The sequence below is a fragment of the Lissotriton helveticus genome, chromosome 1_1 (assembly GCF_964261635.1).
Source record: "Lissotriton helveticus chromosome 1_1, aLisHel1.1, whole genome shotgun sequence".
In the NCBI taxonomy this organism is placed as follows: Eukaryota; Metazoa; Chordata; class Amphibia; order Caudata; family Salamandridae; genus Lissotriton; species Lissotriton helveticus.
Genome location: NC_136057.1, coordinates 647391397 through 647418255, shown reverse-complemented (window position 1 = coordinate 647418255; position 26859 = coordinate 647391397). Strand labels below are relative to the sequence as shown.

Here is a 26859-nt window from a genome sequence, read left to right as displayed (position 1 = left end):
GCGTTTAAACTCCTAATAAGCTCATGCTAAATTAACACAGTGTGTAGGCAAAGCATATCTATATGACACCCTCCCTTGATCAGAGCACTGATAAGATAAGATGAGATAAGATAAGGGGCACACATTTGAAAAGCAGAGTTCAAGAATGATAGTCAGTTCAAATTTGAGTAAGGAAAAACACATTTTCTTTTTTGTCACTAAAAAAACCAAAATCTCATAATCATGACAGTTTAGTGTTCACCGGAATCAAAGTCAATAGGTCTGGGGCTCAAAACGTTTTTCATAGCTCCTAAAAAAATATTAATAAAAAATCTTCAATGTCAATAAAGGCATCGGCAGACCTCAGCCTAGCACTGAATATGCAAAATAAGCAGCAACAGCCACCAAAAGGAAGTCACTGTTCTCATCTGAAAATAATTCAGCCATCCAATTCATTAATGGGAAAGAACATAAATGCTCTTCAATTACCGGACCCTCTTGCACCATCAGAGGGCAACTCGGTGGGTTCTCAATGAAGCTGTATGCCAAGAAATCTTGCGCCGCTGCGAATATATTCCAACGACCCATCTTTCCATGCATCGCTGCAAAGGCCATAATCCTTCCGTCAGAACAAAGCAATTCATGAGCAACTAAGGGGCTCATGAGCTGGTTATAATCGACCTCGGGCGACACCGTATTGCAGATACACAAATCCAGGGCCCAGTCGAAATCGCAACTCAGGCAATGAAAGACAGGCTGGACACATGTAAAATAGGAAAATCGAAACAATAATCCATAAGGTGCACTTAAGGTGGCAAGCGCCAACACACCATAGTATTCAAGCATCCTGTTGCGAAACAGTGCTAGCCGCTATAGTTCCTCTTGGAACACAGGATGTGCATCCATTTTGAATAAAACAAAACAGAAAAAGAATGCCTGCAGCAAGCGCCAGTAGAACGGGAAATCCACCAAATAGGCTGGAAAAGATCGAATGGAAGAAAGCAGGAATGACCCCAAATATATGTTGAAATGAAGTTACAAGACTACTGCTACCTACCTTAAAAAAGTGTGCCAGCCCCGTTGTGGAGGATGCATTAAAGATTGTGTGAATCAGTTCACCAAAATGCAATGGGAGGTCAGTATTTATTAAAGCATGTACCTCAGTGCGGGTGTTAGCTACGTGAAGGACAAATGTTTCACGAGCAGATGGGAGGGCAACTTCCTTTTAGGACAATAGAGCTCTTATGCGACTCATCTTATTGAACTCTGCTTTCAAGGTCGGAATCCTCTGCCAGATGGAAACATCCAGTTTCCCATGCGTGGGCGGATACAGCACGTTTTTACAGCAAACCACACGTTCACTGACCGTTACAACAAAAGCAATGCCTTTTATGAACCCACAGCAATCCTCATTGTTTACTAGTTTGGGAACAATAGCGGGCACGGGGGTACCTTTCAAAACACAGGCCAAATTAGGCTCGTTTTGATTACGAGAGCCGTTTAATTGGATATTAATGACACATTAATGAGTGATCCGGTGTTTCAGTGCATTCTTCACCTTTCAGATAAACTTCCTTGCCCTCCCTAAGGCATCTGTATGTAAATGGAAGCGACCAGGCTTCATGGAGATAGGAGATACCAAGTGGCTCTTATCTACCAATGGCAAAATACTTCATACAATTTTTAAATTCAAAAAGAGCAATCGGTAGAGTTATTAATCCGTGGATAAGCCACGTTGCAGTAGTGGCCTCTGCCACAGAAAATGTTAAAGATTCCAAAACGTTCAATATGTAACATGGAGAAAGAAGCATCCTTCATTGAAAGTAAACGTTGCTTATCAGTCAAATTAAACGGGGCAAACAGAGAAGAGGTATTCATGTAATGCCATGGAACTTTTCCGGCCTTGAGTGTCTGCAGGGTCCAAGCAAATTGCATAAGAGAACGCAACTGATTTTGACCATGGTATAACGCAGACACTTCAGCTTGCACAATATCAACTACAGATGACACAATATTGTCCAACGTGTAAATGCAGTAAGAAAGCATGTTAATTCTATTATCTACCACTGCAAGCACTTTTTCCAAATTAGCTTGATCTATAGCCCTAAGGCGGGTAGCCGCCTCAATCTGGGATGTTTTCCAGAGTTCGTTATAAACAGCATATATCCATCTTTTAGATCTATCTTTAGCCGGGCCTTTTATAAAATCATTCAGATCAACATCGTCAGTCAGTTTAGATAAGTGTAGCTTGACTGACACCAAGGTAGAATGTTTTAGCCAACTCTGACATAATTTGCCTACTGAATAGGCAGAGTTACAGAATGGTCACTCTCTGAGGCCGATGAGTCCTGAAAAGAACGAGGAGAGCGTTGATCAGAAACCTGAAAACGGTCAGTTGATTTTATCGTCGCGCGATCGTGCAAGTCATAAATACGTTCTGGTGGCGCAGGCAATGGAGATGCAGGACGAGACTCCTGTCTCTGTTGTTGTTGTTTACCCTGTTTCTGTTTTTTTGGGCAATTTTGTTTTTTTGTCTTGGGCTGTACGTCAGTTTCAGACTTCTGCCCTTGGGGTTGTTTTTTCTCTGTAGTAGAAAACGGCTTGAGACCCACGCTATTGCGGCTCACGGTTTTATAAGCCTCCACAATAATTCTTGCTAACTGTCGGGGTATTTCGACATCGGGAATCGCCTGCAAAGCATTGAACACCTGAAAGGTCACCTCATTTCCCTTGACATTTGCAAGAATGAGATCGGAACCCACATCAAAGGAGCCACATAGGCACATACCCAATTCAACCGCAGCCTCAGGTCCATGCTCATCCTGAACACGTTTAAGGACCGTCGGCAGGACAGTCATAGACGGAGTGACGTAGCACCTCGCATATACTGCTTCAAAGGTCTTACCCCATGTCTCACAGTCACCAATCTCTGGGGTCAAGTCTTTTGGCATCCTAATTGTCAGAATCCTGTGTTTTTCACCAGGAGTCGTGTTAGGAAATACCGCTTCCAGCTGGTCAAACTATTCGGCAAGCCAGAAAGGAAAATCATCCTTATCCTGGGGGTGCTTGCCCATCACAGTGTTGACTATCACAGGACTAAACTTCATTCCGCCTTGTCCGGCAGGAAGCACCGCACCACCTGGAGCCCCGCCCGGGAGATTACGGGTTATGTATTGCACTAACGACTTAATCACGCTAATTGCGACTACATGTAGCCATCTTAAGTCAGCAACGTTACACACTCTGGGCTGAGGATGAGGTGTACATCCAGCCAAAACAGGCCAAGTTGCGCCCGGAATAGACAAAGGACCTAACCTCGGAGGTGTCAAAGAGTGGGGTAGGGCGCCATCAAACCAAACGCGGTGCTGCCAAGCATCAATAGGAACTTCCTGTGCCCTATATCGAGCATATTTCTGTGGCACAGCAGTGGCAGTGTACGTGTCGAACACCGTAGTATTTGCGTTCACAGCCGGGAAGGTCACCCACGAGTAAAATATTTTGTACGGGTAAGCCACCTCTGCACTAACCACCATTATTACGGCCATGCCATCCACGGGGACATTATAAGTCTGCAAATGATTGCGCACCGCAATGCGACTATGTTGCGGAATGTCCACCGCGGCCATAGTGACACAGAAAGAAAGAGGTACAGAGTAAACTCTGTAGCACAATTGGGTAGTAACCGTTTTGAAAGAATCAAGCTTGAAAAGACCTATATAAACATAGGTAGGTTTGTCCGACACCTCCGTTAACCGGAAACAATAGTGAAGGGGTCAAGGACTGAATATCGCACTACTCAAGTGTCTTGTAATAAGACCACCAACGGTTGGGCGCCATGTGGCAGGGATTCCGTTCTTATACGGAATACAGAACTGTGCATAGAGACTTGGAACCTCAGTGAATTAGGGTGTTCCAAAACTCACCTTAGTACCCAAAATCCCCTACCAGACTAGCTACAGTGTCTCATTGGTTATTACAAACTCCCAATGTTTAGACAAACCAAAACATGGACTTAGAACACCTCAGGTAATGTGGAACACATGAACACTCTTTCGTTATACAATCATTTCAATCCAGAACAAGGAGTAAATGAGGACGCGTGCACATTTGAAATGTTTATTTTCTAATGCAGTGTTCTCAAGCACAGTATCTTAGTTAATACAAGAAAACATATTATAAGAAACAAAGTAATCAGCATAGTTACTAGTCCATAGAATACAAAGGGTGAAAGCATGTTAAAAAATGCTAGAGGGAAGAAGGCTACAAGACACCTAATTCTCACCCTCCCTTGCTAGTATATTATATTATATCTAAGAAGGTCTCTTTGGGTTTTAGCAGGGCGGCCCCATACCTCAGATGCTAGTGGTAAGGGATCACATCATCTTCCACCAGCTCTCTGCATGCGAAGTACCATCAAGTGTGTGTGTATGCTCTGTGCCATGCAATATAAAACGCACCTAAAGCCAGAATTTGGCCCCTGCTGCATGTATGTTATGTCTAGGAACGTGCGAAGATCAGACCTCATAACAACCACTGTGTCGAGATATCATTGAAGGCTTCAGCACTCACTATACAGACACAGCTCACCAAGCAAAGCTGATATCAGAGCAATAACATATTATTCTCGTGTGAAGCAAAACATTCTACTAGGCTCAAAGCTAAAGTAACAATTATGTGTCGTGTGCAGAAAGGTAAAATGGCGTTTAAACTCCTAATAACCTCATGCTAAATTAACACAGTGTGTAGGCAAAGCATATCTATATGACACCCTCCCTTGATCAGAGCACTGATAAGATAAGATGAGATAAGATAAGGGGCACACATTTGAAAAGCAGAGTTCAAGAATGATAGTCAGTTCAAATTTGAGTAAGGAAAAACACATTTTCTTTTTTGTCACTAAAAAAACCAAAATCTCATAATCATGACAGTTTAGTGTTCACCGGAATCAAAGTCAATAGGTCTGGGGCTCAAAACGTTTTTCATAGCTCCTAAAAAAATATTAATAAAAAATCTTCAATGTCAATAAAGGCATCGGCAGACCTCAGCCTAGCACTGAATATGCAAAATAAGCAGCAACAGCCACCAAAAGGAAGTCACTGTTCTCATCTGAAAATAATTCAGCCATCCAATTCATTAATGGGAAAGAACATAAATGCTCTTCAATTACCGGACCCTCTTGCACCATCAGAGGGCAACTCGGTGGGTTCTCAATGAAGCTGTATGCCAAGAAATCTTGCGCCGCTGCGAATATATTCCAACGACCCATCTTTCCATGCATCGCTGCAAAGGCCATAATCCTTCCGTCAGAACAAAGCAATTCATGAGCAACTAAGGGGCTCATGAGCTGGTTATAATCGACCTCGGGCGACACCGTATTGCAGATACACAAATCCAGGGCCCAGTCGAAATCGCAACTCAGGCAATGAAAGACAGGCTGGACACATGTAAAATAGGAAAATCGAAACAATAATCCATAAGGTGCACTTAAGGTGGCAAGCGCCAACACACCATAGTATTCAAGCATCCTGTTGCGAAACAGTGCTAGCCGCTATAGTTCCTCTTGGAACACAGGATGTGCATCCATTTTGAATAAAACAAAACAGAAAAAGAATGCCTGCAGCAAGCGCCAGTAGAACGGGAAATCCACCAAATAGGCTGGAAAAGATCGAATGGAAGAAAGCAGGAATGACCCCAAATATATGTTGAAATGAAGTTACAAGACTACTGCTACCTACCTTAAAAAAGTGTGCCAGCCCCGTTGTGGAGGATGCATTAAAGATTGTGTGAATCAGTTCACCAAAATGCAATGGGAGGTCAGTATTTATTAAAGCATGTACCTCAGTGCGGGTGTTAGCTACGTGAAGGACAAATGTTTCACGAGCAGATGGGAGGGCAACTTCCTTTTAGGACAATAGAGCTCTTATGCGACTCATCTTATTGAACTCTGCTTTCAGGGTCGGAATCCTCGGCCAGATGGAAACATCCAGTTTCCCATGCGTGGGCGGATACAGCACGTTTTTACAGCAAACCACACGTTCACTGACCGTTACAACAAAAGCAATGCCTTTTATGAACCCACAGCAATCCTCATTGTTTACTAGTTTGGGAACAATAGCGGGCACGGGGGTACCTTTCAAAACACAGGCCAAATTAGGCTCGTTTTGATTACGAGAGCCGTTTAATTGGATATTAATGACACATTAATGAGTGATCCGGTGTTTCAGTGCATTCTTCACCTTTCAGATAAACTTCCTTGCCCTCCCTAAGGCATCTGTATGTAAATGGAAGCGACCAGGCTTCATGGAGATAGGAGATACCAAGTGGCTCTTATCTACCAATGGCAAAATACTTCATACAATTTTTAAATTCAAAAAGAGCAATCGGTAGAGTTATTAATCCGTGGATAAGCCACGTTGCAGTAGTGGCCTCTGCCACAGAAAATGTTAAAGATTCCAAAACGTTCAATATGTAACATGGAGAAAGAAGCATCCTTCATTGAAAGTAAACGTTGCTTATCAGTCAAATTAAACGGGGCAAACAGAGAAGAGGTATTCATGTAATGCCATGGAACTTTTCCGGCCTTGAGTGTCTGCAGGGTCCAAGCAAATTGCATAAGAGAACGCAACTGATTTTGACCATGGTATAACGCAGACACTTCAGCCTGCACAATATCAACTACAGATGACACAATATTGTCCAACGTGTAAATGCAGTAAGAAAGCATGTTAATTCTATTATCTACCACTGCAAGCACTTTTTCCAAATTAGCTTGATCTATAGCCCTAAGGCGGGTAGCCGCCTCAATCTGGGATGTTTTCCAGAGTTCGTTATAAACAGCATATATCCATCTTTTAGATCTATCTTTAGCCGGGCCTTTTATAAAATCATTCAGATCAACATCGTCAGTCAGTTTAGATAAGTGTAGCTTGACTGACACCAAGGTAGAATGTTTTAGCCAACTCTGACATAATTTGCCTACTGAATAGGCAGAGTTACAGAATGGTCACTCTCTGAGGCCGATGAGTCCTGAAAAGAACGAGGAGAGCGTTGATCAGAAACCTGAAAACGGTCAGTTGATTTTATCGTCGCGCGATCGTGCAAGTCATAAATACGTTCTGGTGGCGCAGGCAATGGAGATGCAGGACGAGACTCCTGTCTCTGTTGTTGTTGTTTACCCTGTTTCTGTTTTTTTGGGCAATTTTGTTTTTTTGTCTTGGGCTGTACGTCAGTTTCAGACTTCTGCCCTTGGGGTTGTTTTTTCTCTGTAGTAGAAAACGGCTTGAGACCCACGCTATTGCGGCTCACGGTTTTATAAGCCTCCACAATAATTCTTGCTAACTGTCGGGGTATTTCGACATCGGGAATCGCCTGCAAAGCATTGAACACCTGAAAGGTCACCTCATTTCCCTTGACATTTGCAAGAATGAGATCGGAACCCACATCAAAGGAGCCACATAGGCACATACCCAATTCAACCGCAGCCTCAGGTCCATGCTCATCCTGAACACGTTTAAGGACCGTCGGCAGGACAGTCATAGACGGAGTGACGTAGCACCTCGCATATACTGCTTCAAAGGTCTTACCCCATGTCTCACAGTCACCAATCTCTGGGGTCAAGTCTTTTGGCATCCTAATTGTCAGAATCCTGTGTTTTTCACCAGGAGTCGTGTTAGGAAATACCGCTTCCAGCTGGTCAAACTTTTCGGCAAGCCAGAAAGGAAAATCATCCTTATCCTGGGGGTGCTTGCCCATCACAGTGTTGACTATCACAGGACTAAACTTCATTCCGCCTTGTCCGGCAGGAAGCACCGCACCACCTGGAGCCCCGCCCGGGAGATTACGGGTTATGTATTGCACTAACGACTTAATCACGCTAATTGCGACTACATGTAGCCATCTTAAGTCAGCAACGTTACACACTCTGGGCTGAGGATGAGGTGTACATCCAGCCAAAACAGGCCAAGTTGCGCCCGGAATAGACAAAGGACCTAACCTTGGAGGTGTCAAAGAGTGGGGTAGGGCGCCATCAAACCAAACGCGGTGCTGCCAAGCATCAATAGGAACTTCCTGTGCCCTATATCGAGCATATTTCTGTGGCACAGCAGTGGCAGTGTACGTGTCGAACACCGTAGTATTTGCGTTCACAGCCGGGAAGGTCACCCACGAGTAAAACATTTTGTACGGGTAAGCCACCTCTGCACTAACCACCATTATTACGGCCATGCCATCCACGGGGACATTATAAGTCTGCAAATGATTGCGCACCGCAATGCGACTATGTTGCGGAATGTCCACCGCGGCCATAGTGACACAGAAAGAAAGAGGTACAGAGTAAACTCTGTAGCACAATTGGGTAGTAACCGTTTTGAAAGAATCAAGCTTGAAAAGACCTATATAAACATAGGTAGGTTTGTCCGACACCTCCGTTAACCGGAAACAATAGTGAAGGGGTCAAGGACTGAATATCGCACTACTCAAGTGTCTTGTAATAAGACCACCAACGGTTGGGCGCCATGTGGCAGGGATTCCGTTCTTATACGGAATACAGAACTGTGCATAGAGACTTGGAACCTCAGTGAATTAGGGTGTTCCAAAACTCACCTTAGTACCCAAAATCCCCTACCAGACTAGCTACAGTGTCTCATTGGTTATTACAAACTCCCAATGTTTAGACAAACCAGAACATGGACTTAGAACACCTCAGGTAATGTGGAACACATGAACACTCTTTCGTTATACAATCATTTCAATCCAGAACAAGGAGTAAATGAGGACGCGTGCACATTTGAAATGTTTATTTTCTAATGCAGTGTTCTCAAGCACAGTATCTTAGTTAATACAAGAAAACATATTATAAGAAACAAAGTAATCAGCATAGTTACTAGTCCATAGAATACAAAGGGTGAAAGCATGTTAAAAAATGCTAGAGGGAAGAAGGCTACAAGACACCTAATTCTCACCCTCCCTTGCTAGTATATTATATTATATCTAAGAAGGTCTCTTTGGGTTTTAGCAGGGCGGCCCCATACCTCAGATCCTAGTGGTAAGGGATCACATCATCTTCCACCAGCTCTCTGCATGCGAAGTACCATCAAGTGTGTGTGTATGCTCTGTGCCATGCAATATAAAACGCGCCTAAAGCCAGAATTTGACCGCAGCTGCATGTATGTTATGTCTAGGAACGTGAGAAGATCAGACCTCATAACAACCACTGTGTCGAGATATCCTTGAAGGCTTCAGCACTCACTGTACAGAGACAGCTCACCAAGCAAAGCTGATATCAGAGCAATAACATATTATTCTCGTGTGATGCAAAACATTGTACTAGGCTCAAAGCTAAAGTGACAATTATGTGTCGAGCGCAGAAGCAGCAGAAAGGTAAAATGGCGTTTAAACTCCTAATAAGCTCATGCTAACTTAACACAGTGTGTAGGCAAAGCATATCTATATGACACCCTCCCTTGATCAGAGCACTGATAATATAAGATAAGATAAGATAAGGGGCACACATTTGAAATGCAGAGTTCAAGAACGATAGTCAGTTCAAATTTGAGTAAGGAAAAACACATTTTCTTTTTTGTCACTCAAAAAACCAAAATCTCATAATCATGACAGTTTAGTGTTCACCGGAATCAAAGTCAATAGGTCTGGGCTCAAAAAGTTTTTCATAGCTCCTAAAAAAATATTTATAAAAAATCTTCAATGTCAATAAAGGCATCGACAGACCTCAGCCTAGCACTGAATATGCAAAATAAGCAGCAACAGCCTCCAAAAGGGAGTCGCTGTTCTAATCTGAAAATAATTCAGCCAACCAATTCATTAATGGGAAAGAACTTACATGCTCTTCAATTACCGGACCCTCTTGCACCATCAGAGGGCAACTCGGTGGGTTCTCAATGAAGCTGTGTGCCAAGAAATCTTGCGCCACTGCGAATATATTCCAACGACCCAGCATTCCATGCATCGCTGCAAAGGCCATAATCCTTCCGTCAGAACAAAGCAATTCATGAGCAACCAAGGGTCTCATGAGCTGGTTATAATCCACCTCGGGAGACACTGTATTGCAGAGACACAAATCCAGGGCCCAGTTGAAATCACAACTCAGGCAATGAAAGACAGGCTGGACACATGTAAAATAGGAAAATCAAAACGATAATCCATAAACTGCACTTAAGGTGGCAAGCGGCAGCACACCATAGTATTCAAGCATCCTGTTGCGAAACAGTGTCAGCCGCGATAGTTCCTCTTGGAACACAGGATGTGCATCCATTTTGAATAATACAAAACAGAAAAAGAACGCTTGCAGCTAGCGCCAGTAGAATGGGAAATCCACCAAATAGGCGGGAAAAGATCGAATGGAAGAAAGCAGGAATGACCCCAAATATATGTTGAAATGAAGTCACAAGACCACTGCTAACTACCTTAAAAAAGTGTGCCAGCCCCGTTGTGGAGGATGCATTAAAGATTTTGTGAATCAGTTCACCAAAATGCAATGGGAGTTTAGTGTTTAATAAAGCATGTACCTCAGTGCGGGTGTTAGCTACATGAAGGACAAATGTTTCACAAGCAGATGGGAGGGCAACTTCCTTTTGGGGCAATAGAGCTCTTATGCGACTCATCTTATTGAACTCTGCTTTCAAGGTCGGAATCCTCGGCCAGATGGAAACATCCAGTTTCCCATGCGTGGGCGGATACAGCACATTTTTATAGCAAACCACACGTTCACTGACGGTAACAACATAAGCAATGCCTTTTATTAACCCACAGCAATCCTCATTGTTTAATAGTAAATAACTCCCATTTGCCAGTAATGTGAATGTGGGAACGATAGAGGGCACGGGGGTACCTTTCAAAACACAGGTAAGATTAGGCTTGTTTTGATTACAAGAGCCGTGTAATTGGATATGTCTACACATTAATGAGTGATCCGGTGTTTCAGTGCATTCTTCTCCTTTCAGATAAACTTCCTTGCCCTCCCTAAGGCATCTGTATGTAAAAGGAAGCGACCAGGCTTCATGGAGATAGGAGATACCAAGTGGCTCTTATCTACCAATGGCAAAATACTTCATACAATTTTTTAATTCAAAAAGAGCAATCGGTAGAGTTATTAATCCGTGGATAAGCCACGTTGCAGTAGTGGCCTTTGCCACAGAAAATAGTAAAATTCCAAAACGTTCAATATGTAACATGGAGAAAGAAGCATCCTTCATTGAAAGTAAACATTGCTTATCAGTCAAATTAAACGGGGCAAACAGAGAAGAGGTATTCATGTAATGCCATGGAACTTTTCCGGCCTTGAGTGTCTGCAGGGTCCAAGCAAATTTGCATAAGAGAACGCAACTGATTTTGACCATGGTATAACACAGACACTTCATCTTGCACAATATCAACTACAGATGACACAATATTGTCCAATGTGTAAATGCAGTAAGAAAGCGTGTTAATTCTATTATCTACCACTGCAAGCACTTTTTCCAAATTAGCTTGATCTATAGCCCTAAGGCGGGTAGCCGCCTCAATCTGGGATGTTTTCCAGAGTTCGTTATAAACAGCATATATCCATCTTTTAGATCTATCTTTAGCCGGGCCTTTTATAAAATCATTCAGATCAACATCGTCAGTCAGTTTAGATAAATGCAGCTTGACTGACACCAAGGTAGATTGTTTTAGCCAACTCTGACATAATTTGCCTACTGAATAGGCAGAGTTACAGAATGGTCACTCTCAAACCGGGGATCCACCCTGACCTGTGTAAAGCCTTCAGCCAAACCCAGAAAACGATGTTGGCACGAGTCAACACTTCTGTGCCAGAGCAACTAACCATTGTGATCTAAACTGGATATGTTAAAGGACGAATTTAACAACAGAATTTGGAACTCTCTGATAGAAAATTTTGTAGTATTACCCCAACCTGAATATTCTTCCAAATCAGTGAAGGAAGGAGTATTTTTTAGAAGTAGCCAATCCAAAGCATGTTGTCTGTGAAATGGTAGAATTCAAAAACAACATTTGATTCGGGATGAGACATGCACGGTGCAAAGCCTCAGTTCCTTGTACCTGCCAACTTTTACAACCCCAAACAGATTTAAGGTGAACTGTTTCCTTCCACAACTCGTAGCCTCCAACAGCTAACTGGTCTAGAAAGGACTTCGAGTACAATAATTTAGTATCGGTAAGTCTAACCTTGGACATGGACTTCTCTGTCCATTTAAAATAAAATGATGTGGGATAAGACTGATTAAAATCAGTAAAATAAGTGTACTTTTTCAAAAAGGTACTTGAACTGCCTTGAATAGGAGCCGGACAATGTTCCCATTGTGTATAATTTACAGTGCTCCTCCTGGAATTAGTTTTATGTAGGTAGTGGTTACCAAAATGTTGGTAACAAAATAAATCACCATAATTAGCAGATTCTAAATACAAATCTTCAGCATCAAAGGCAGCATAATATTTCAAATCAGAAAACAGCGCTTCTACGGCCTGAACATCCCAATCATCAGAACCTATGTTTTGTTTAACCACATCCCCCATGTTAACTCTAAGCACATTAGGGACATTTATAACTTCAGTGGGGCCATGGATTTGAAATTTAACAGCATCCCATACAATTCCATCCAAGACAGGCCAAGCAGTGATGTTCACAAAAGCCAAGTCTCTCTTCCACCTGTGTGTAGTATGCAAGGAGTAATAGGGTGGCAATGTTCCATTGAGATGTCGAATGCATGTTCTTTCTTCGACATAGTGTCCATTGACGATTCGGAAAAAATAAAACACAAAACCAATTGACATAAAAAGGTAAATCGAAAAAAGCACCAGCCAAATATATGTCCAAGGGGGGGATCAAAAAATGTTTTTTAAATAATCTTGAGTAGACTGTAATCCGTGAAGGCTTTCCTGATGTGTGCGAAACAGTGTCAAATGAAAATCTGGATTCTGTGGCCAAACGAGTTTGTAAATCAGGCATCGATAAGTCAGTTGGGTAAGTGTAGTCAGTTTCATCAAGTTGAGTACCAGGCAATGTACTCAATAAAGGACTAGAAATTGGAGGCATCTCGAGGGCAACCTCAGGTTCAGGATTCGAAGCCGAGGCCCATACAGAATTTCTCACAATCGAAGGACAGGAGATTGCCAGTGTCATACTAAGAAGAATCGGCCACTCTGTGTATCTTGACATTGTCAATGGAGATATACCTGTTTTCCTTACGACCTGGAAGTGGTGGTAAAATGACTGTTCTTGTGCCCTTCATACCAAGCATTGGAACTGGAGCTCGATAAGAGGGACCAAATTATTTCTTGCTTTCGATCTTCTCCCGAACCAATTCACCAACTTGGGGTAGCCAGCCAACTACCAGGATCTGCAACGCATCATCGAAAGTGGAGGGCAAATGTTCCTTTGCAAGACTGTCTCTTGTCTCTTGTAGACTCTGTAAAACATTGCAATGTTCATCTACGTCAAAGGAGGAAGCAACAGCCACCGAGTCTAAACCGTCAAGGTCCGGTACATACATCTTGATATCAAAGAGTATTTCGTATGGGGTCCGCCCACCCAGAGACCTTCTAGGGATATTATTAAGAGCACGCTGCATGCCATTGAGGTGGGCCAGCCAGTTCCTGCCATTGCCTATAACTCGGGCTGTCAATGATTGCTTTAAGTCTTGGTTCATTCGTTCCACAACACTATTACCCTCAGGTCTGATTGGAGACGAAAACTTGACTTGGACCCCCAACGAAGCCATGGCATCCTTATACGCCTTAGAGGCGAAAGCAGGACCCTGATCCGAATGGAAGGTACCACAGGCAAAAATCCCTACAAAGACATGTAAATCTCTTATGACAGTCCGTGAATCAGTGCTGCGGTGAAGCCATACCTACACAAAGCGTGTGCATGTATCAACTGCTACTAAGATATACTTATATGCTGTATCAGAAGAAAAAGGACCGCAGTGATCTAAATAAACACACCCAAGTGGTTTATTAGAAATGAACAACTGTGTTTGGGGTGGACGCGCAGCAGGTAAAGGCTTAATCCGCTGGCAAATGTCCCATTGAAGGACATAATCACGCGTTTGTTTGTGCAGTCCCCGCCACCAGAAACGTTGTTGTAATTGAGCAACAGTAGCCGTAACGCCCGCATGCGCAGACGCAACTCCTTCATGGGCCGTGAGCAGTGTATTTCTGCGATCAGAGTTGGGAATCAATCTCTCCCCAATGTCAGGTATTTTCACATGAGGAACATTATCGGGACTTACGTGGTATGTATACTTCGAAGGGAACCCCTTAGGATATTTACTTCCCCACTCAGTCGCAGCAACAGCTGCCATGATATCATCATCCATCTTACTTTTGGGCCGTGTAACTGCTGCAACTAAATATGTCGATACTGCTGATCTTGCTGCCTCATCGGCAAGCGAATTGCCAACAGCGTTGACTCCCACGCGCTGATAACCAAGAGTATGAATTACAAACATGAGTGGCAACTGCTCCTTAAGCTCAGCCACTCGGACCCAGATCATTTTATGTTTTATTGTGCTACCCTTGAAATCACGAAAATCATTCTGAATCCAAAAGAACAAGTTTTCATTGTAAGACTGGACACAGTAGTAAGAATCACTTATAATAAGAGTCGTCACACTAGGATCAGTGTACTCCAATACAAGCATCAGAGCACGAAGCTCTGCTAACTGTGCGGTTCAGTCCCCTAGAGTCTGCGTATGCACGACTCTGGACTTGAACTCATCGTTCACCATGGCACCTACCACAATGGCGCAAGCGGAAAGGTATGCGTGTTTAGACCCATGCGCAACCTGCGCCGAACCATCAGTGTATATGATGCAATGGAAATCCTCCAAAGGCCGCAGAGCCAAAGGTGCAGGATGAACAAATTCATATTGCAAAAACTCCTGTGACTGTAAGGAGGCATCAAAAATAAACGTGTCATCTGGAGATGTCAATGATGCTGCCCATTGTATCCACTCTGGGTGCAAAGCTTTAGAATTTGGAACACTGGCTTTCGTCACTGCCTCCAACGCAGGAAATGGTGTAACAACCAACATGCGTTTCCCATGTGACAGAGCACGTTCCTTAAGAATCACCATCTGCACGGCTGTTAAAACCTTCTCCACAGAAGAAAATCGCATTTCAGCCGAAGTGTACAAGTGTGACTTGTAAGCAATAGGTACTGTGTCTCCTTCGTTAAATGTAAGGTAAGTGAAACCCACCGCACCAGGGATGATTCTTATCACCAGGTTAGTGTGGTTATCACGAGTCAGTAGGAATTTAGATTCGAGCAGATCAGCCTGCAAAGATTGCAAAATGGCTGAGTGTTCTGGCAGCCAGCATGATTTGGTAAAAGTAGGTTGTATCAAAGTATACAAAGGCTTGATACGCTGGGCATATTCAGGAATGTATGTCCTCCTGAAATTCAAAAATCCCAGCAAAGACTGTAATTTTTTCAGAGTTGTCGGAGCGCGCAGTTGTGCGCATTTCTCCAAGAAGTGAGGAGCCAACCCTCGACCATCATTGTTGAGCTCGTAGTCCAAGAACAACACTGTATGCTCTGCAAGGTATGACTTTGCAAAGTTGAATTTGTAACCAAAGTCCGCAAAGCAACAAATTATTCGGTCATCTCGACACAGATGCTCCCAAAGTTCGGCGTCCGTGAGATAAATATCATTCACATACGAACAAGCATCTGGGTCTACTCTCTCCTAGAGAGAGACTATGCGGGCAGCAAAAACCCCAGGACTATTCTTATAGCCTATCAGGAGGCGTTTGAACTGTTTTTGTTTGCCGCCGCATTTAAAACTGGTCCATTGGGAACTTAGACCATCCAAATGGTGGGCATAAAAACCGTTGGATATGTCAAGCGTGGTTTTAAACCGCTTACGGACAAGACTATCCACTAAGGCAGAGCCGTGAGTATTCTGTACTGCACAGGTAAGGCAATGCGAGTTTAAATGCAGGTAATCCAATACCAAACGATATGATCCGTCAGGTTTGGTCACAGTAAAAAGTGGGTTATTCATTGGTGACACACATGTTTAATCACTCCTTGATATTCCAATTGTTCAAGGATTTCCGCAACGGAAGCCTTAGCTTCACGTCTAATGGGATATTGAGGTTGAGGCTGTGGCATAGACCATAAAGGAATCTCGTGGTGTGGGGAAAATTTATTCCAACCACAGTGTGTACGGTACAGAGCCGGCGCAAGGGCTTTAGCCCAATCTTCTACAAAATTCAGCGCATGCTCCTTCGAGACAGTGTGCGCGAAACTAGGGAGGATTACCTCCTCCCCTCTCGGAGCCGCGAGCAGAAAAGGTGGGGGCCAGTCAGCCTCCGCTAACAAAATGTCATAGGTAGTCGTAAGATTTTCCCAAAATACCCCTTTTTTGGTACGTGTATGTCACCTTCAATGAACAGGACTATTTCATAAAGTCTATCAGGGGGAGCTACTCTAGTGTCAGCTGTCTCCACAGCAGCATAACGGTCAGCCGCTGTCACCTTCATTAGTGGACGCAGGGCCTCTCGCACTATGGTAATCTCCCCCACGCTGTCCAGCAAGGTCAGAGCCCATGTCTGATTCCGAAGCTGCGTTCTCACTATCTGTGGCATATCTCGCTGTTAAAGCGGCAACTTCCTTTTTCTGAAACTGGGGTCTTTTCAGTGTATATTCGTCCTGCTTGCCTTTACCGTCTTTCCGTCTGGGCTGGTCGCGTCCTTGCTGGCCACCCGACCTCTGCCGCCTCCTCCGACCACCGGTCGATGAGGCCGATGAGTCCTGAAAAGAACGAGGAGAGCGTTGATCAGAAACCTGAAAACGGTCAGGTGATTTTATCGTCGCACGATCGTGCAAGTCATAAATACTTTCTGGGGGCGCAGGCAATGGAGACGCAGGACAAGACTCCTGTCTCTGTTGTTGTTGTTTACCCTGTTTCTGTTTTTTTGCCAATTTTGTTTTTTGGTCTTGGGCTGTTCATCAGTTTCAGACTTCTGCCCTTGGGGTTGTTTTTTCTCTTTAGCAGAAAACGGCTTGAGACCCACGCTATTGGGGCTCATGGTTACGCCACAATAATTCTTGCTAACTGTCGGGGTTTTTCGACATCGGGAATCTCCTGCAAAGCATTGGACACCTGGAAGTTCACCGCATTTCCCTTGACATTTGCAAGAATGAGATCAGAAACCACATCAAAGGAGCCACATAGGCACATACCCAATTCAACCGCAGCCTCAGGTCCATGCTCATCCTGAACACGTTTAAGGACCATCGGCAGGACAGTCATAGACGGAGTGCCGTAGCACCTCGCATATACTGCCGCAAAGATCTTACCCCATGTCTCACAGTCACCAATCTCGGGGGTCAAGTCTTTTGGCATGCTAATTGTCAGAATCCTGTGTTTTTCACCAGGAGTCGTGTTAGGAAATACCGCTTCCAGCTGGTCAAACTTTTCAGCAAGCCAGAAAGGAAAATCAATCTTATCCTGGGGGTGCTTGCCCATCACAGTGTTGACCATCACAGGACTAAGCTGCATTCTGCCTTGTCCGGCAGGAAGCGTCGCACCACCTGGGGCCCCGCCCGGGAGATTACGGATTATGTATTGCACTAACGACTTAATCACGCTAATTGCGACTACATGTAGCCGTCTTTAGTCAGCAAAGTTACACACTCCGGGCTGAGGATGAGGTGTACATCCAGCCAAAACAGGCCAAGTTGTGCCCGAAATGGACAAAGGACCTAACCTCGGAGCTGTCAAAGAGTGGGGTAGGGCGCCATCAAATCAAACGCGGTGCTGCCAAGCATCAATAGGAACTTCCTGTGGAGCATATTCCTGTGGCACAGCAGTGGCAGTGTACGTGTCGAACACAGTAGTATTTGCGTTCACAGCGGGGAAGGTCACCCACAAGTATAACATTTTGTACGGGTAAGCCATCTCTGCACTAACCACCATTATTATGGCCATGCCTTCCACGGGGACATTATAAGTCTGCAAATGATTGTGCACCGCAATGCGACTATGTTGCGGAATGTCCACCGCGGCCATAGTGACACAGAAAGAAAGAGGTACAAAGTAAACTCTGTAGCACAACTGGGTAGTAACCATTTTGAAAGAATCAAGCTTGAAAAGACCTATATAAACATAGGTAGGTTTGCCCGACACCACGTTAACCGGAAACAATAGTGAAGGGGTTATGGACTGAATATTGCACTACTCAAGTGTCATGTAATAAGACCACCAACCGTTGGGCGCCATGTGGCAGGGATTTCGTTCTTATACAGAACTGTGCATAGAGACTTGGAACCTCAGTGAATTAGGGTGTGCCAAAACTCACCTTAGTACCCAAAATCCCCTACCAGACTAGCTACAGTGTCTCATTGGTTATTACAAACTCCCATTGTTTAGACAAACCAGAACATGGACTTAGAACACCCCAGGTAACGTGGAACACATGAACACTCTTTCGTTATACAATCATTTCAATCCAGAACTAGGAGTAAATGAGGACGCGTGCACATTTCAAATGTTTATTTTCTAATGCAGTGTTCTCAAGTGCAGTATCTTAGCTAATACAAGCAAACATATTATAAGAAACAAAGGAATCAGCATAGTTACTAGTCCATAGAATACAAAGTGTGAAAGCATGTTAAAAAATGCTAGAGGGAAGAAGGCTACAAGACACCTAATTCTCACCCTCCCTTGCTAGTATATTATATTATATCTAAGAAGGTCTCTTTGGGTTTTAGCAGGGCGGCCCCATACCTCAGATCCTAGTGGTAAGGGATCACATCATCTTCCACCAGCTCTCTGCATGCGAAGTACCATCAAGTGTGTGAGTATGCTCTGTGCCATGCAATATAAAACGCGCCTAAAGCCAGAATTTGGCCGCAGCTGCATGTATGTTATGTCTAGGAACGTGCGGAGATCAGACCTCAGAACAACCACTGTGTGGAGATATCATTGAAGGCTTCAGCACTCACTGTACAGACACAGCTCACCAAGTAAAGCTGATATCAGAGCAATAACATATTATTCTCGTGTGAAGCAAAACATTCTACTAGGCTCAAAGCTAAAGTAACAATTATGTGTCGTGTGCAGAAGCTTCAGAAAGGTAAAATGGCATTTAAACTCCTAATAAGCTCATGCTAACTTAACACAGTGTGTAGGCAAAGCATATCTATATGACAGGACGGGAGCCGACCCCACGCACCTGCAAGCCGAGAAGTGTTGCTGTGTGTGCAGCAGGAGGACGGGAGCCCACCCCGCCGCTACAAGAAGCGGCTGGAGCTTCGCCGGCTCCCCAGTTAAGTCCCGGTCCCAGAAGAGGGACCGGTCGAAGAGGAGTCCCCCCTCGCGGAAGCGCCAGTAAGTGGAAGTCGGATGGGGGGAGCGGAAACCCAGGCACCACGCCGGTGCCTTTGTCAGAGCAGCCCCGCTTAGCAGAGGGTTACTCCAAAAATACCAGCCACATCAGAGCGGACCCGGAAGACAGCGGGCCGCTCCAACGTAGGGAGCATTTGTTGTATTTGGAGCCCTGAGGCTCCCAGGGGCAATGTTGTGTTTAGAGCCCATGAGTACTTGGAGGCGTTTTGAGGATTTAAGGCCCAAGAGGCTCCAACGATTGTGGGGACAGTGTGGTAGGTAGAGCCCACGAGGCTCCCACACACCCAGGGGCATTGTTGTGTTTAGAGCCCACGAGGCTCCAACGTTTTGCGCATTTTGTGAATTAGAGCCTGCGAGGCTCCCACGTTGGTTTGGGGATACTGTTGTTTCTTTAGGAACCCCAGAGGAGAGCCAGGAGGCACGCTGGTGCCAGGCTCAGTTTCACCAGCTGCCCAGCACTTAGTGGGCAGCTGACACATTTAGGCTGTTCTCTTGGCGTTGTTGCTTTTGGCTGCGGGCGCAGCCAGCCCTGACTCTGCTGGACAAAGGGCGCTTGAGCCCCTGAGAGGCCAAGTTGGCCTGGGGGGAGTATCCTGTGTGATTTTTGCGCAATGTGATTACTTACTATGTTTGTGAGGATAATTGCCTAGTGTGATTTGTGTGTAATGGGCAATGCCTTTTGCCTGTGATACCTCAAACTGTGTTTTCATGCTTAGGAGGTTGCTTTGCCTAGTATAGTTTATACTAGTGAGGTTATGTGTCCCTCCGTGATCTATGCCTATGATGATTAGTATTGCGTAGTGTGTACTTACCTTTTACCAGTGGCTACTGGTTGTGTTCTACAATTGTTATTTTGAGCTACAATTATTTTATGTTCTAGAAGTGGTATTTCTACTAAGTGCTGATTCTGACAGTGGCCCAAGTGGCCCTGTCATGTGTATATAATCCCCTGTAAATACTGCCCAGTGCCAGTTGGCACCGTGTATCTGTGTGATTATGATCTAATGTGTCTATGGTAATTCAAAGGCTATTTTTATATATAACCTTGTGTGGAGCTCCTTTTTGTGGTGTGCCTAGTGTGTTGCTGCTGTGTGTGTGTTGCACAAATGCTTTACACATTGCCTCTGGGATAAGCCTGACTGCTCGTGCTAAGCTACTAAGGGGGTGATCAGGGGTTATCTTGGCGTGTGACTCCCTTGCCCTGACTAGAGTGGTGGTTTCTGCCTGGCTTTGGCGCAAACCTTAGCCAACCAGAAATCCCATTTCTAAAACCCACACTCAATTATGCCTTGGTTTGTCAAGCAGATGATGATAGCACCCAAGGTGGCTTTCATCATTCAATTGTCAGGAGAGAAAGCCCTGCCACTAGTATGCCTGAATTTACAACTTCACTCTGGCACCGAGGTGTTAGCCCTGCTCTTTTTCATTCAGGTCATATAGGCTCTAATTGCACTGCCCCTACACAGAAGTCAATACTGATGTAAGAAAGAAAATGTTGTCAAGATATTGTTCCACGAAGAACCACCAAAACAATCCAGTGGCCATGTTATACAATGGAATAAAATACTATTCTTGATTCTCATGACTTTTGCAAAAAAGGAGCTATTTCTGGAATTTATGGAGGCTATTTGCCCAAATTGGAATGCCCCAAGCTGGACATATATTTACACTGTCACTGTACCTCAGATGCAGTGGACAGTGGTAGTCTTGACCTTAACTGCACTGAGAAAGTGGTGCACAATTTTCACTTGACAATTCACATGTGGAGCAGTGTGAAAGCTACAGATTAGATATGTATCACTGCCTATTTGGCCAGCTACCATACAAAGTATTAAACAGCCATCAATCACCTTAAATCACAATAAAGGTAATCAAGGTGAATGCACACACCAATTACAATATCGTAATAGACATCACATAAAAACGATTCTAAGTGATGCAGAAGATAGCCAATACATCTTCATTGTTATGAGCATCTTGAATTTGGATCGAACCAAGCATATCAAGCACATGTTCACATTCATATATCTTCCAACTGAGGAGTGCAGTGAACAGTCACAGTGCTGATCAACAATTTCCCTTTGATTCTGCATTCTTGTTGTAAAAGAAATGGAGAAGTGGCATCTTCTTTGACTTCCACAGAGGTACTGTGAGTGGTGGATTTAGCACCACACTTCCACACACAGGCAGCCATCAGTCTTTTCCCCTTTGCACACCAGCTCAACTTCAATTGTATTTAATTTCTCATTGATCTGTGGTTGCAATGGACAAAGATTTACCATGCTTGTATAGTTTGATGCATTTGGGAGAAGATTTTTTCTGTGAAGCATCAAAAGTTGTCAGACATTGTAGAGCAACTTTTCCACAGACAGCCCACACAAAAAGCATGTTTTCCAACTGCAAGATGTTGTATCCATGAAAAGTAGGATATTTTTCATCTGAAAACCATTGTATTATCAAAGGTCTAGCTGGGAAACAGGTTTGATGTTGGGATGCGGGGCTGAAACTTCAAGCCGGATATGGAGTTAGGAGTGAGATGGCTCATAGGGACCTCGATTGCAGGGGAGTGTATTTGTGGCCAGAGTCCCTACCAGGCATTGGATGGTCAGACTAGATATGCTGAGGTAGGCTGTCTGAGGAATACAAAGAAGTAACAGTCCACCCACTACTCCTGGTGTGCCTTAAGTCTTCGCACTTTGCACCTTTGCTCATCCATAATCAGTGACCCCACCGCCACCTTCAATATTTCATTAACATTTGAACTCTTAGGAGTGATCATTTTGCAACATCCTGATCGTCAATCGTCTGATATCAACAAAGCTAGCAGCGAAGAATGTATGAGATAACTTGGTTTGAAACATATAGGCTGTTCTAGATCAAGAGCTATTGGTATATTGAATGCCAAATGGAGAAGTTACTAAAGTTAAGCAAGCTAGTGACTAAACATCATTATAGAGGTATCCACCCTTTTCAGTAATAAGAGCTACTTATGATCAACGAAAAGCACATCGAGCTACTAATATTATTAGTGTTGTAACAGTGATCACCTCAGACATGACTTCATTAGTGGTCACTCTATCCAAGATTACCAACAGTATTTTCCCCAGTTCATCCAGCAAGGCTGCCGGTATTAACCCCTTCGCTGCTAGGCCTTTTCCCCCTCCTGTGCTAAGGCTTTTTTTGGTGTTTTGGGGTAGTGCGCGCTTAGGCCCTTGTAACTTTTTGACCACATAAGGGATCCGCGCCAAATTTGCGTCCTTTTCTTCCAACATCATGGGGATTCTAAAGGCGCCCAGGGTTTGTGGATTCCCTTGGAGGGGTCCCAGAAATTAACCAAAATATAGTGTTTTTTTTGTTTTTTTTAGAAAAATGGGAAAAACGGGCTGCAAATGAAAGCCTCTGGCTTTTTTTCCCTGAAAATGGTATCAAAAAAGGGTTTGTGGGGCTGAATTCTCCATTTTCGCAGCTTTTAGGGAATGACAGTGTTTTGTCAGCGAACCGAACTTTTTCACTCAGTTTTGGCATTTTTCTGGGACATAGCCTATTTTTGCTATTTTTAGAGCTTTCCACCTCCTTCCAGTTAATGGTAGAAATGAGTTTGAAAGCAATAATGGATCCTGGAAAGCTTTACATTTTCGAAAAGTAGACACAATTCTGAATTCAGAAAGGGGTCATTTGTCTAAATCCATGAAGGTTTCGTTATAGAAACTAACAGTTAGATATTGGAATATTTGAAAATTTGTTGAAAACAACAGCCTTTTGTCTCAACGTTTTCACCTATAACTTTCTCTAATTTTGACAGCTCTTGGAAAGCAATATACCGTCACATCCGTTAGACATTCCTGGTTGTGGGGATATATGGGACTTGTAGTTTCACCAAGAACCCGACGAACCCAGATCCAAAAACTGAGCAGCAACTTGCAATGGTATTTTTTCATTTACTGGGTATAGTGCACTTTGTCTTGGAAAATGTACACATGGAATAATCTGTATGAAAGACACCTATGTATGTATGAATTGGGTACAAATTATAGAGTTCAGAAACAGTATATAATTGCACATTTTCAAAGTTGGGAATACTCATACTAGCATGAGAATTATTGGTCATTTTTCATAAAGTTTTTTTTTCTACACAATATCTTTCATTCAAAGGGAGAAATGCAAGAAAGCTCAATTGGTAATAACAGTTGATTTACAAATCTGAATTACCCCAAGTGTCCCGATAAAAACGGTACCTCACTTGTGTGGGTCGGCCTTGTGCATGCGACAGGAAACGGCGCAAAATGCAACGTGGTCACACCTAAATTTTGCAGTTACAAATTGACCCTTTTTTGGCAAAGTGCCTACCTGTAGTTTTTGCACCCTAGTTCTTCCGGCACCTAGGGAAACCTAGCAAACCTATACATTTTTGAAAAGTAGACACCCAGGGGAATTCAGGATGGGATGACTCGACTGCCTACCACCAGGTTTTGTTACCCAGAATCCCTTGCAAAGCTAAGATTTTGACAAAAAAAACACATTTTCCTCACATTTCTGTGGTGGAAAGTTCTGGAATCTGCGTGGATCAACAAATTTCCACCCACCCAGCGTGCCCCCAGGTCTCCCGAAAAAAATGGTACCTCACTTGTGTGGGTCGGCCTTGTGCCTACGACGGGAAACGGCACAAAATGCAACGTGGTCGCACCTCAATTTCCCAGTGAAATCTTAAGCTCTTTGGACAAAGAGACTACCTTTTGTTTTTGAGCCGTAGCTCAACCAGCACCTAGGGAAACCTAGCAAACCTATACATTTTTGAAAACTAGACACCCAGGGCAATTCAGGATGGGGTGACTCGTCTGCCTACCCCCAGGTTTTGTTACCCAGAATCCCTTGCAAACATAAAAATGTGACCAAAAAAACACATTTTCCTCACATTTCTGTGGTGGAAAGTTCTGGAATCTGCGTGGATCAACAAATTTCCACCCACCCAGCGTGCCCCCAGGTTTCCCGAAAAAAATGGTACCTCACTTGCGTGGGTAGGCATAGTGGCTGCGACATGAAACAGCGCAAAACGCAGCATGGTCGCACCTCAATTTCCCAGTGAAATTTAGCATGATTCGGACAAAAAGACTACCTTTTGTTTTTGCGCCGTAGCTCTGCCAGCACCTAGGGAAACCTAGCAACCCTATACATTTTAGAAAACTAGACACCTAGGGCAATTCAGGATGGGGTGACTCGTCTGCCCACCCCCAGGTTTTGTTACCCAGAATCCCTTTCAAACATAAAAATTTGACCAAAAAAACACATTTTCCTCACATTTCTGTGGTGGAAAGTTCTGGAATCTGCGTGGATCAACAAATTTCCACCCACCCAGCGTGCCCCCAGGTCTCCCGAAAAAAATGGTACCTCACTTGCGTGGGTAGGCACAGTGGCTGCGACATGAAACCGCGCAAAACGCAGCATGGTCGCACCTCAATTTCCCAGTGAAATTTAGCACGATTCGGACAAAAAGACTACCTTTTGTTTTTGCGCCGTAGCTCTGCCAGCACCTAGGGAAACCTAGCAAACCTATACATTTTTGAAAATTAGACAACCAGGGCAATTCAGGATGGGGTGACTCGTCTGCCTACCCCCAGGTTTTGTTACCCAGAATCCCTTTCAAACAAAAAAATTTGACAAAAAAAACACATTTTCCTCACATTTCTGTGGTGGAAAGTTCTGGAATCTGCGTGGATCAACAAATTTCCACCCACCCAGCGTGCCCCCAGGTCTCCCGAAAAAAATGGTACCTCACTTGCGTGATTAGACATAGTGGCTGCAACAGGAAACGGTTCAAATCGTACGGTGGTGAATTTACAATACCTTATTGCAAAACTACCTTGATTTTGGGGGGGGGCATCTGAGTTTGTGGCCCGGGGCTCGGTGGTATTCTTTGCAAAGTAGCAAACCCAAACAGTTCTGAAAACTAGACACCCGGGAGAGTCCAGGGAGGTATGGCATGTGTGGGTCCCCCAATGTTTTCCTACCCAGAACTCTTTGCAAACCTTACAAATAGGTAGAAATAGCACTTTTTCAAACATTTTGGCGTGGGATCGCCGTGTTGGCAAAAAAGTCCTACCACCCTGCGTTCCCCTTGTTCTCCCGAGTAAAAGGATACCTCACTTGTGTGGGTGCCCCAAAGCAGAACACGCCAAAAACGAATTTTGAAAAAAGTAGTTTTTAGTCATATTTAAGTTTTACAAATTAAGCACCCCAGCCTGAGTCACATGCCTTTGGCCCACCCACACAAGTGAGGTATCATTTTACTCGGGAGAACAAGGGAAACGCTGGGTGGTAGGACATTTGTTCCGGCAGCGAGATCCCACCCAAAAAAGTATGGAAAAGTGGGTTTTTGGACCAAAATTTCAGGTTTGCAGGGGTTTCTGGGTAGGAAAACATTGGGGGACCCACGCATGCCATACCTCCCTGGACTTCCCCGGGTGTCTAGTTCTCAGAACTGTTTGGGTTTGGTAGTTTCCAAAGATGCCTGCCAAGCCCCGGGCCAAAAGCTCAGGTGACCCCCTCAAAAAATAAGATTATTTGGCTAAAGGTAATGTTTTGGTCTCCACAGTATGAATTGGGCCTTTTCCTAAAGCAGCCGCTATGCCTACCCACGCAAGTGAGGTACCATTTTTATCGGGAGAACTTGGGGAACGCTGGGTGGGAGGTAATTTGTGTGAGCCCAGTGATGCCACGCTTTCCCACACTAAAACGTGTGAAAAAAACTGATTTTTTCCAAGCAAAAAATGAGGTTTGCAAGGGATTCTGGGTAAAGGAACGTTGGAGGATCCACGCAAGCCATACCTCCTTGGAAGCCCCCGGGTGTCTACTTTTCAGAAATGTGTGGGTTTGGTAGGTTTCCCTAGATGGCTGTCTCGCACGGGGCCAAAAACCCAGGTAACCCCTCTTGCAAAAGCTGGTGGACATGAATTCTCCAGCTTTTGCAAGAGGGGTTACCTGGGTTTCTGGCCCCGTGCAAGACAGCCATCTAGGGAAACCTACCAAACCCACACATTTCTGAAAAGTAGACACCCGGGGGAGTCCAGGGAGGTATGGCATGCGTGGGTCCCCCAATGTTTTCCTACCCAGAACTCCTTGCAAACCTTAAAATTAGGTAAAAATAGCACTTTTCCAAAAATTTTGGCGTGGGATCGCCGTGCCGGCAAAAATGTCCTACCACCCAGCGTTCCCCTTGTTCTCCCGAGTAAAAGGGTACCTCACCTTAACAGAGTTACTCAAAAGTCAAACATTCAAGCACGGCTATCTATTCCTCAAAGACACACACATACAGGTTGGATTTGGCACGAGGGCGAGTGATGGTTCAGTATATAAAATTTTATTAACAAGATATTTCAAAAAAATGAAATGCTCTGTCAATAAATAAATGCATAAAAACCGAACCAGTGACTCGCAACTCGTGAGCTGTAAAGCCACGACAAGGCACCAACCGTTTTACAGGCCATTCACGCACCTTTCATACCTGATA

General features: G+C 44.2%; 1 long non-coding RNA gene across 1 annotated transcript in view; it reads left to right on the top strand.

Annotated features, from left to right (window-relative positions):
* LOC144770420 (uncharacterized) overlaps positions 1-26859 on the top strand; it is a 107928-nt gene that overhangs the window by 37307 nt on the left and 43762 nt on the right. The gene's annotated exons all lie outside the window — the stretch shown is intronic.